This window comes from Sarcophilus harrisii, chromosome 1, assembly GCF_902635505.1.
Source record: "Sarcophilus harrisii chromosome 1, mSarHar1.11, whole genome shotgun sequence".
Taxonomy (NCBI): Eukaryota; Metazoa; Chordata; class Mammalia; order Dasyuromorphia; family Dasyuridae; genus Sarcophilus; species Sarcophilus harrisii.
The window spans coordinates 337,769,070-337,780,817 of record NC_045426.1 but is presented as its reverse complement, the minus strand read 5'-3'; positions in this window follow the sequence as shown (position 1 = coordinate 337,780,817).

Genomic DNA, 11,748 nt, shown 5'->3' with positions numbered 1-11,748 from the left:
TTCTGAAATCATCCTTCTTGTCATTTCTTATAGAACAATAATACTTCATTACAATCATATACCACAGCTTGTTTAGCCAATCCCCACATGAGGAGCTGCTATAAATATATTTATACAGCTAGATACTTTTCCTTTTTTTTTTCCTTTTTTTGGGGGGAGGGGAGGAAGATATAGACCAAGCAGTGATATTGCTGTTGTTTTTACTATTTTGATAGCTATATTTTGATATTATTGGTTTCCCTTGTAATAGTATGTGTTTTATGCATTTAAACATGTTATTTTTTCTCAACAGTATTTTATTTTTCCAAATAGATATAAATATGGTTTTCCAACATTCATTTCTGTAAGATTTTTGTGTTCTAAATTTTTTCTTCCTCCCCCGAGATAGCAAGCAATCCAATATTGCTTAAACATATGTAATTCTTCTGAAGATATTTCCATATTTGTCAGACCAAAAGGGAAAAAAATGTGAAAGATAAAGCAAACAATATATATGTTCAACTTTTAAAAATTGATCAAAAATGATAATATAATGAAGGGGAAGGGAGAAGGCATTTAAATAGTGCCATGATATTGTACTAAATGCTTTACAAATATTATCTCAAAAAATGAATATGCCAGGAAACTTCCAGTGGTATACCCTAAGGCTTTATACTTAGCCCTGGGTTGTTTAACATTTTTATCAGTAAGTTGGATACACATAGAAATGGTATACCCATCAAATTTCCAGATAATACAAGGCTGGAAGGGCAAGATAGAATGATGGATGATGAGTCATGATCCAAAAAGACCTGGGTGGGCTTTCAGAACACTGAAAAAAATTATATATATATATATATATATATACACACACAAGGGAAACCAATTATATTGAAATATAGCTATCAAAATAGTAAAAACAACAGCAATACCACTGCTAGGTCTATATCCCAAAAACATTAAAAAAAAAAAAGGAAAAGTATCTAGCTGTATAAATATATTTATTTATATATAATATATATATTTACCTATATATAAATATATCTATATCCAAAATATAATTGGATAATGTAGTCTTAAACTTGAGTATAAAAAACACCCAGCTTTTCAAGTATAAATTAGGGAAAGGGATGGCATCTTTCTTACCAGATGCCAGTTATTCTGAAAAAGATATGAGTGATTAGTGGCCTACAAGTTAAAAATGAATTCGATTTTAGGCTGCATTAAAAGAGGCTGAGCTTTAAGGACTAGGGCAATGAGAATCATACCATACTCTACCTTCACCAGATTTCATTCGGATTGGTGTTCAAGCTTCTAAGCACCACGGTTTAAGAAAGGTATTTAAAAATACAAAGTGGTAAATATCACAATATTTATAAAATATTATAAATGTTGACAGTAGCAATATTCTAACTGTTCTCATACAAATTAGGCTAGTTTTTCCTTAAAAGTTACTGGCAAACTAATGAGTCTATATCCCTAAGAGATCATAAAAAAGGGGAAAATGTTTGTAGCAGCTCTTTTTTGTGGCAGCAAGGAATTGGAAATTGAGTGGATGCCCATCAGTTAGGGAACAGCTGAATAAGTTATGATATATGAATGTAATGGAAAAGTATAGTTCCGTAAGAAATGATAATCAGGGTGGTTTCAGAAAAGCATAAAAGACTTACATTAACTAATGCTGAGTGAAGTGAGAAGAGCCAGAACATTGTACATAGCAACAGTAAAATTGTGTGATGATCAACAATGAAAGATTTAGCTCTTCTTAGCAATACAGTAATCTAAGACAATTCCAATAAACTTGAGAAGGAAAATGCCATCCACATCCAGAGGAAAAACTATGGCGAATGAATGCAAAATAAAGCATACTATTTTTACCTTTTTTGCTTGTTTGTTTTATTTTTCTTTCTTGTGTTTTTTGCCCTTTTGTTCTGATTTTTCTTTCCCAATATGACCAATATGAAAATATATTTTAAAAAATAATTGTACATCTATAATCTATATCAGATTGCCTACTGTTTGGGGGAGGAAAGAGTTAAGAAAGGGAGGGAGAAATTTTTGGAACTCCAAATTTTATAGCTTTTTATTTTCAAAATATATGCATAGTTTTCAACATTCACCCTTGCAAAACCTTGTGTTTCAAATTTTTCTCTCTCCCTTCTCCCACCCCGTCCCTTAGACAGCAAGTAATCCAATGTATGTTAAACATGTGCAATTCTTCTATGCATATTTCCACAATTATCATGCTTTAAAAGAAAAATCAAATCAAAAAGAAAAAGAAAATAAAAAGTAAGCAAACAGCAAAAAAGGTGAAACTATGTTGTGATTCACATTCAGTCCTCATGTTCCTCTTTCTGGATGCAGATGGCTCTCTCCATCACAAGTCTATCAGAATTGACCTAAATCACCTCATTGTTGAAAAGAGTCAAGCTAAACAGAATTGATCATCACATAATCTTGTTGTTACTATGTACAATGTTCTCTTGGTTCTACTCACTTTACTTAGAATTAGTTCATTTAAGTCTTTCCAGGCCTCTATGAAATCATCCTGCTGATCATTTCTTATAGAACAATAATATTCCATAATATTCATATACCACAACTTAGCCATTTACCAATTGATAAGCATCCATTCAGTTTCCAGTTCTTTTCAACTACAAAAAGGGCTGCTACAAACATTTTTGCACATATAAGTCCTTTCCCCTTTTTTATGATCTCTTTGGAATACAGACCCAGTAGAGACACTATTGGATCAAAGGGTATGTTCAGTTTGATAGCACTTTGGGCATAAATCTCAAGATCTTACAAAAATGAATGCTGAACACTATCTTTACATGTAATTAGAAAAATAAAACACTATTTAATTTTTAAAATTTGAAAATGTAAATTCTTAAGCTTTAATTAATTGCTGATTGATTCTGGTGGACTATCATGGGCAACTTTTATTCAGATGAATTGACGCAAAGTACTCTCAATTCATATCCCTGTTTAAAATCCTTCCTCTGCTATAGATATAGAAATATAGATATTAGTAGATAAATGATTTTTAGACATCTGTTTCAATCCAGTATCAGTCTTAAACTACAAGAAGACTGGCCTTAATCAAGCCCAGTCCAGAATACAACATTTCCTCTTGTTTTTGTAAATGTAAGTTTATCCCCATTTAATAATATTTTTGATACTACATTGTGGTTCTCTCACTTTCCCAGTACTTCCATCATTTGAACATCAGCTCTCCATGGGCTATAACATCCTTTTCAACTTTTATTTTTTGGTTTTAGTATTATTTTTTATTATAGTTTTTATTTTTAAAATACATGCGAAAATTATTTTCAACATTCACCCTTTCAAAACCTTGTGTTCCAAATTTTTCTCCCTTACCTCTCTTCAACCCCCCCCCTTAGACAACAAGTAGTCCTATATAGATTAAACGTGTAATTCTTCTAAACATATTTCCACATTTATCATGCTGTACAAGAAAAATCAGATCAAAAGGGGAAAAAATGAGAAAAAAGCAAACAAACAAGCAAACAACAACAAAAAAGATGAAGATACTATGTTTAGTACCCACAATCCTCTTTCTGGATACAGATGGCACTTTCCATCCCAAGTCTATTGGAATTGACCTGAATCACCTCATTGCTGAAAAGAGCCACGTCCATCACAGTTGATCATCATATAATCTTGTTGCTGTGTACAATGTTTTCTTCATTCTACTCACTTCACTTAGCATAAGTTCATCTAAGTCTCTCCAGATTGCTGATCTCAACATTTCTTTTTACTTTATTAGGCTATAAGAAGTTAATTTTCAAAAACTGGAGAGAAAACCAATTTCTCTCCAATTATTAGCAAAAGTTTTCTAATGAATGATTATGTGGTATATCTATCTGCTATCACAGCAGAGAATTGAAAGGTAGTACATACAAAAAACTTAGGTATCCCAATAAAAGTTATTGAAGAGTATATATAGCTAACCAAGGCTTCTGGAAAAGGGGCAGGGCCAAAGTTTATCCAGTAATTTCTAGGAAGTATGTATCTTGTTTCTGTCTAGAGATTGTCTCACACCAATCATTTGTTCCATGAAGCAATAGCATCTCCAGATCAGTTCTTGAGAAATGGCTCTCTACCTTGCCCTTTAAATAACATTTTGAGATTTACAAAGTGACATATATAATATATACAAAAATCTCATTAGAGATTTGTACTAATTATATCATCTATATAGACATGTAGGTTTATATGTATATGTGTGGGTATATAGATTTGTTGTAGTGGTTCAGTCATTTCAGTAACGCCCAACTCTTCATGACTCCATGGGAGATTTTCTTGGCAAAGATACTGGAATGGTTTGCCATTTCCTTCCCAAGTTCATTTTACATATGAGGAAACTGAAGCAAATAGGATTAAGTGACTTACCCAGGGTCACAAAACTAGTAAATATCTGAGGTCATATTTGAACTCTAGTCCTTCTGACTCCAGGCCCAATGCTTTATCCGGTGCATCACCTAGCTGCTTATATAGATATAGATATATACATATATATATATGCTCTGTATGTATGTGTATGTGTATAGTCCCATGTCTGATATGTTTTGGTGACACTTCACTTTCCAAGAGAATTTAATTATAAGGGGCTCTTAACCTTGTTAATGTTATAGACCAAAAAACTTTTGTCAGTTCAGTGAAGCCTTTAGACTCCTCAGAATAAGATTTTTAAAAACATAAAAAATACATAGTATGACAAAGGAAACCAATTATATTGAATAGTTATCAAAACAATTTTTATTATAAATTCATAGACATCAGACTAAGGAATCCTGTTCTAAAGCAAATGGTTGGTCAGGAAGCACAGGTATCATCTGTTATTTTGGTTCCCAATTTCTTAAGAACTGTGAGCATTATAATTGGTTGAGGGGTGAAAAAGGGAGAAATGACTGGCTCATCCTGTAACTGACTTTGTACTTTTAGTATTCATTACATGGAAAAAGGGATCTGTTCTCATGGCCTTGAGTTAGGGAAAACATTCTTATCTGTGTTTTCTCAGATCTAAGAGCAGCAAATAGCAACAAAGAAAAGAATAAAGATACCACTATGTTTGTGCAAGATTTGAATTTCCAACTTAACTCTTAATGTTCCCAAGCCAATATCCAGACTCCAAAGCATGCTATCTCTATTGGTGTAGTAAAACAGTTAACATTCACTCAATACTCTTAGGTATTGAAACTAAATCAGATGGCTTGCTGTCTTGAGAAGGGGGGGAAGAGAGAAAGGGAGAAAAAATTTGGAACACACAAAATCTTACAAAAATGAATGTTGAAAATTATCTTTACATGTATTTGGAAAACTAAAACACTAAGAAAAAAATATAGTCCAATAGCCATATACTGAGATCTTGCACTTAGAGACAGATCTACAGGCAAGTACAGAGGGCTACAATAGATAACCAGAACCCTATTTTCCTTATATCCATTATAGAGTTGTCAAATTTCTCTGCAATAGAAGTTGGAACATAGGTTGCAAGTATTTTCATGGCAGTCTTTATGCAAATATTGATTTCATGAGCTCTATAAGATGAGCTCATGAAGCTTTCCAGGAAGTCATGTTTCTTCTTCTCTTTTGATACACAATAAAACCAGTTTTTGTTTGCCTTTGCAAAGAGAACTCATGGCTCAACTTCCTTTTGTTTTCTGGTTTTATTTCTTGTAAGAATATCAAGACCACAATGATTAATAACTTATTCATTATGAGATAAGAAATTCATACCTTATAGTATCAACAGTCATTTTAATGTTTGTAGTCTAAAAACTGTTTGAGTCTTAATACCCTATTCCCCACCTCACTTTCTCCTCCATTTTCTGCCACCAAAACGGAAGAAGCAAAAGGAAGATGCATTGGACTCGGGATATTTTATATTTATCTTTGTGTCATAGGTTGACAATTCCAAATGCCAAATGTCAGCCTATTGATTTTAAGCCTTTCCCATACTTAGGCCTTGCGAAGCAGACAAGAGCTATGGCTAGAACCACACGCAAGTACTTAATTTCACATGAAAAAAGTGCATAAAAGGGTAACCACTGACTATATGGGAGTGCTGGAAGGAATCTAAGGCCTCACTGAAATTACTCAAGTCCATCCAATACATTATCTTTCCAATGCGTGCCCTCTTCTCTGCTCCTATGTGCACCATCCCAGTCTGGATCCTTCTCCCTGCCCACTCAAGCTATTGGAATAGTCTCCTGGATGGTTCCCCTGCCTCCAGTCTCTCTGACTTTGAACTCTCCTTTACAAAGCTGCCATGATGATTCTCCTAATGCACAGGACTGACCCAGGAACCTCCTGCCAGAAATCTTCATTAACCTCCCAGAGAATAAAATAAAGGTTGCACCAATCTGGTTCCAAGGTAGGTTTCCAGACTCATTCCATACAACTTCCTTTGAAAGACTCTATGCACAAACTGTATTACTTACTCTTGCTCTCATCCTTCTTTCTCAGGCTTTAAAGACTTAGATCAGGTGCCACCTCTTCAATGAAGACTTCTCTCATTCCCTCCCACTAAGAGTGACTGATTGCCTTCAGTCACATGGAAATTCTGAAACCAAGGACTTGAATTTTTTTGTTTCCCTCAATATCTAACCTACTAAGGTAGCACATAATAACTGAGGTTTTTTAAGTTGTCAACTCTCTCTCTACTTAAAATTTTCTAGAATATTTTGTCTAACTGTTCTTTTCCCCCCAGTTACACTCCTCTCTGTGTCAAAGGATTTGATGTACAACTGTGAAAGGCTTGGACCTTTTCAACAAAGTGATTCTGGCCAGGTCCAATAGATTTGTGATGTCTAGAGCCATTTGTATCCAGAGAGAGGACTGTGGGGACTGAGTGTAGATCATAACATAGCATTTTCACATTTGTTGTTACTTGTTTGTTTTGAGCTGTCCACAAAATAGGTCCCCAACCTCTGCTAGTTCACTATTTCAGCCTTTCCCCTACTGGGGAAATAAAAAGGCTAAAGCTCCTCTGCCTATGAAAGAGCTTACCACAGTCCTTGTATCCTCACTTGAACACAGCCAGAGAGGAAAGGGGCAGAACCTTGATTTGGTTGGTTAATACCTTTGATTATCCCCCAATTCTAACTCAGTAGCTAATCAATAATCTTTCTCTTTAATGAATATAATATTATGAATATATATATTTATATATTATATAATATATATATATTATAATATCTATAATATATATATCTTTCTCTTATATATATATATATATAGAGAGAGAGAGAGAGAGAGAGATCTCCTTATACATAGAAGAGGAAAGGTAACCTTAGAATAAAAGACACTAGCAGCTATTAAGTGGACTGGGAAAAAGTCTCTGACAGAGGATACTATATAAGGAAGGACTGCTGAGATCCATTATCACAAAGAGTCAAAATGAGCCCTTTGGATTATTATTTTAAAGAGAAAAGAGACTGGTTTCTACTCCCATGGAAGAAAAGGATGCATAATAATTTGAGAAGCAGAGGATAAACTGATCAGAAGTATCAATAGAAGCTCCCAGTTCAAATAAAATAATGACAAAGTCCCCCCTACACACACACACACACACACACTATTCTAGTCTTGGACAGGCATCTCTTGTTTGTCTAGTAAGTGCTCTGTTGCTCTGACCTTGCCATCTTTGTGACTATATGGTTGTTCTTGTCCTGGGGCTACATGGTTCCCTGAAAAGGCCACAAGTCCTTATCTTATCCCAAGTAGGAATGTTCCCGTATGGTTGCAATTTGAACTACATGATCTCTAGCTATTCTGCCCCTCCAGAAAGTTTTCAGATTCTTTATAGTAAAATGGAGAGTATCTTTCTGGGCTGAAACAGAGAGACTCCACAGGTTCTGCCAAGTTGGAAATGTTTCAAGGACAAGCTAACAATAGACTTTATGTCAGAGAGCCAATCAACCTCAGTGTAGAAAGATTCATCACCAGACTCAAAGGGTAACTTTTTAAGAACCATAGCATACCATGTAACCATCTACTAAAAGTGCCAAGACAGTTGTTGTCGGCATCAGTGAAAGGAGCACAGATGTTGGTACATAATCAGTAATTACCTTCTTGAGTTCCTTAAGAGACTTAAACAAGTGTTTCTATTAAATAATGATCCTAATTGTTTTCAGGCACAAGAATAAAACTAACTTTTCCAATTCTCTTTTTTGCTTCTCTAAAGAGAACCTGTAAAAGGAGAGATTCTTGACCTAGAGTTCATGAACTTGTTTTTAATTTGAGGTGAGTTTTTTAATTTATTTTAATAACTATCATTCAACATAATGGAAGAATATTATTGGTAGTGATGGTAATATTAATAATTATAAGAATTCACATTTGCATACAGTGAATGAAAAAGAACTAAGGATCTGGCTTCTAAAACTATGGATAACAGTAAGAATTGTGCACTAATCCCAGTAGGAAACACAATGTTTATCTTTCTGATATAATCAAGTATATATTATCTTCGCTCCAAGTGAAGGTTAGTCTCCTCCTCAAGGATGTAATCCTTGTTCTATAATTGCAGGTCTAAGCATAAACCATGAGATTCAGTGTTGGAAACTTCTCAATAAAGAATCCCATGGCTTATACTCCCTCCCCACAGGGTTCCCCTGGAAACACCTGAATTTGGATCCCGTTTGCCCCTACCTAGAGTAGTCCCCAGGAACATCAGAAATTCAACTAGCTTCAATTAGTTTCTCAAATGAAAAAAAGGATCTTCAGCTTTCGTATAAACACTCAAGTTAACAGAATATTTAACATAGGTCAGATTTAATTGGTCCCAACAGAAAACACAAATGATTCATATCTGAGAATATAAACAGCCAAAACAAGCCACCTTCAAAGGCACAGGAGTCAAACTCATAATCCAAAAGTGCCTGTTAAAATTTTGAAAAATGTGACAGAAGAGAAAGGAAAGAGGAAGGACCTAAGGAGCAATTGGAACTAAGGAATTGAGATAGAAGATCCTTTAGGAAGAGGAGAAATTGACTGCTTCTGTTCAAAGGAATACTTATCTGGATCCACAGATGTTATCAAGTGAAAGCTCATCCAGCAAACACCAGTAATGATTGCTGGCTCCCTGATAAAGATCACTGAAGTAGCCTTAGGCCTTAGGCCATATACTTCAATATTTTTGGAAATGGCATTTCTTCTGAAATAAAGCAACCCTAAAAAAATTAATAAGATGCACCCCACCATCCAACTATTCTCCCTTTACCCTTTCCCTTCCCACTCCTGCCCAGCAATTAACCTCTTCTCCTTCTGCAGCTAACCTTCTTGAGCTTCACTTCCTTTTACTTTCTTCTCTGCCATCTAGATTTTGGTTTCACCTACACATTTCTCTCCAAAGATACCTGAGATCCCTTAATTGCCAAATATAATAGGCCCTTTCTCAGTCCTAATCCTTCTTGATTTCTCTTTAGCCTTTGACACAGTTAATCACCCTGTTCTTCTGAATGTTCTCTCCCATCTAGGTTTTCCTGATTTTCATTCTTAGGTATTGTCCCACCTGCCCAATTGCTCCTTCCTGATCTCCTTTGCTGAGCTGACCTTCTAGTAGCTCAGTAATTGTTGGTGACTTCTAAGGGTATATTTTGGGCTTTCTTCTTTTCTCTCTCTACACTATTTTCCTTAATAGTTTCATCAATTTCTATGGGTTCGATTATCATCTCTAAGCCAATGATTCCCTCTGAACTCTTTATCCAGCTCTTATTTCGCTTTTAAATTCCAGTCTTCAAATGCCTCTTGACCTGGATCTCCTATAGATGTCTGAAATTCGGCATACCAAAACAACTCATTTTCTTTTCCCCAAAACTTTCTCTTTCAAATTTCTATATTATTGTCAAGGGCATCACTATCCTCCCAGTCACCTAGATTCCCAACCTTCATGTTATGTTTCTTCATATTAACTCTACACATCAAATCTCTGGCAAAGACTTGCCATTTCTGCCTTTACATCTCTCATATAAGCTCCCTTCTCATGTATTCTCACAGCCAACATTCTGGTGCAAGTCTCACACATGACCTATTTAAATAACCTGCTGGTGGATCTTCTTGACTTATTTTTCCCCACTTCACTCTCTCCTCCAGTCAACTACCTAAAGTTCAGATTTAACCATGCTGTCACCCTCTTCAATAAACTTCTGTGTTCCCTATAACCCGGCACCAGCTACCTTTCCAATCTCCTTATACTTGACTTGCACTCACATGTTCTATGATCTTGGTACATTGGTCAGCTTGCATATTGCACATGAGCCTCACACACAATATTCCAGTTCTTGACTACATGCATTTTTACTGGCTGTCCCCCACATCTAGAATGCTTCCTCCCCCCACTTGTCATTTATATTGTCTATATTAATTTATATCTCATATTTTGTACCATTGTCTCCCTTGTTAAAAATATGAGCTCCTTGAGAACAAGGACTGGTTGAGGATAAGGATCTTTCTTTGAATCTCCAGTGAGTAATAAAATGCTTGGTACATAGAGTAACAAATAAATATTTGGTGGCCATTGACTGATAGCATGCAAAAGCAGACCATATTCCAAGATGATGGCCAATGTAGGGAAGACAAACACTTCCAGGTGAAAATTTCCCACAATGGCCATCAGAATCAGAAATAAAATGAAGAATGTAGAAGTTATATGTACATTTTGTTGTTGTTGTTCAGCAGGAGGAGGAAGTAGCAAGAAGGAGAGATAATAAATGTTTATAAAAATTAGTTTTAAACTACAAGTAAGAGTGGGAATAAGCTGTGTGAGGCCAGTTTGTGAAGTTTTAAATGCCAGAGTATTTTATATTTCATTCTAGTGACAATCGGGAGCTATTGAAGTTTATTAGGGGGAGGTAAATTGGAGAGGGAGAATAATACGGTCAAAGTTTCACTTTAGGAAGATCATCTTGGTAGCTGAATGGAGGAGATTTGGATTTGGAAGAGATTTGAAGCAAAACCAACCAGCTGGCAGATTGAGGATGAGGGTGCAAAGTAGAAGAACTGGGTTTAATTCTCAGATCAACAATTTGTGTAACTTAAGAAGGTAAGTCTCTTTATCTGTCTGAAGCTCACTTTTCTCTTCCGAAAAATGAAGGGATAAATGATTTCTAAAATCCTTTCCACATTCTGTAATCAATCCTAAGTCAGTCTGGAGTTGAGAGTTAAGCATCCCACTGGAGCTAGTGGGCAGTCCAGAGGGGCCTCAGGTTGAGGGATACACATTGGTCTGGGGAAGGGGAGAAGGGGAAGGTATGTCTGGAGGGATCAGAGTGGGGTGGTTAGAGAACTTTGTGGGATGGTGGAACAGAGTTTTTTATGTGTGGTGCTAACCGTCCAGAACAAAACAATGATGTCTTAGAAAGTGAAATCTGAAGCTGAATGGAGACAGGATTCAGAATGGAGACAGGCTCCTGGGGATGAGCTGCTAATTATCCTCCTAGAGGCTTCCGGGAGTCTAGCAAAGATTGCAGCCTACTTGGCACCTTTTTGCCAGATTCTCACATATTTTCCCAGGCCTGCTGCCTTCTCAGAGCATAGGACATCTGACTCTCCAGCTCTCTCACCCCTTACCTTTCTAGACTAACACCCCCCCCCCCCAAACACAGGTGTCCTGAGCTGGAGAAGCTGCTCCTTTCCGGAAACACAGGTGTCCTATTCCCTAGCTCACCGCACACAAATAAGCTTCTGAAAGCATCTTTGTTTCTTTAGTCTGAGGATACCACCCCAGGCCTGCCCCCTACC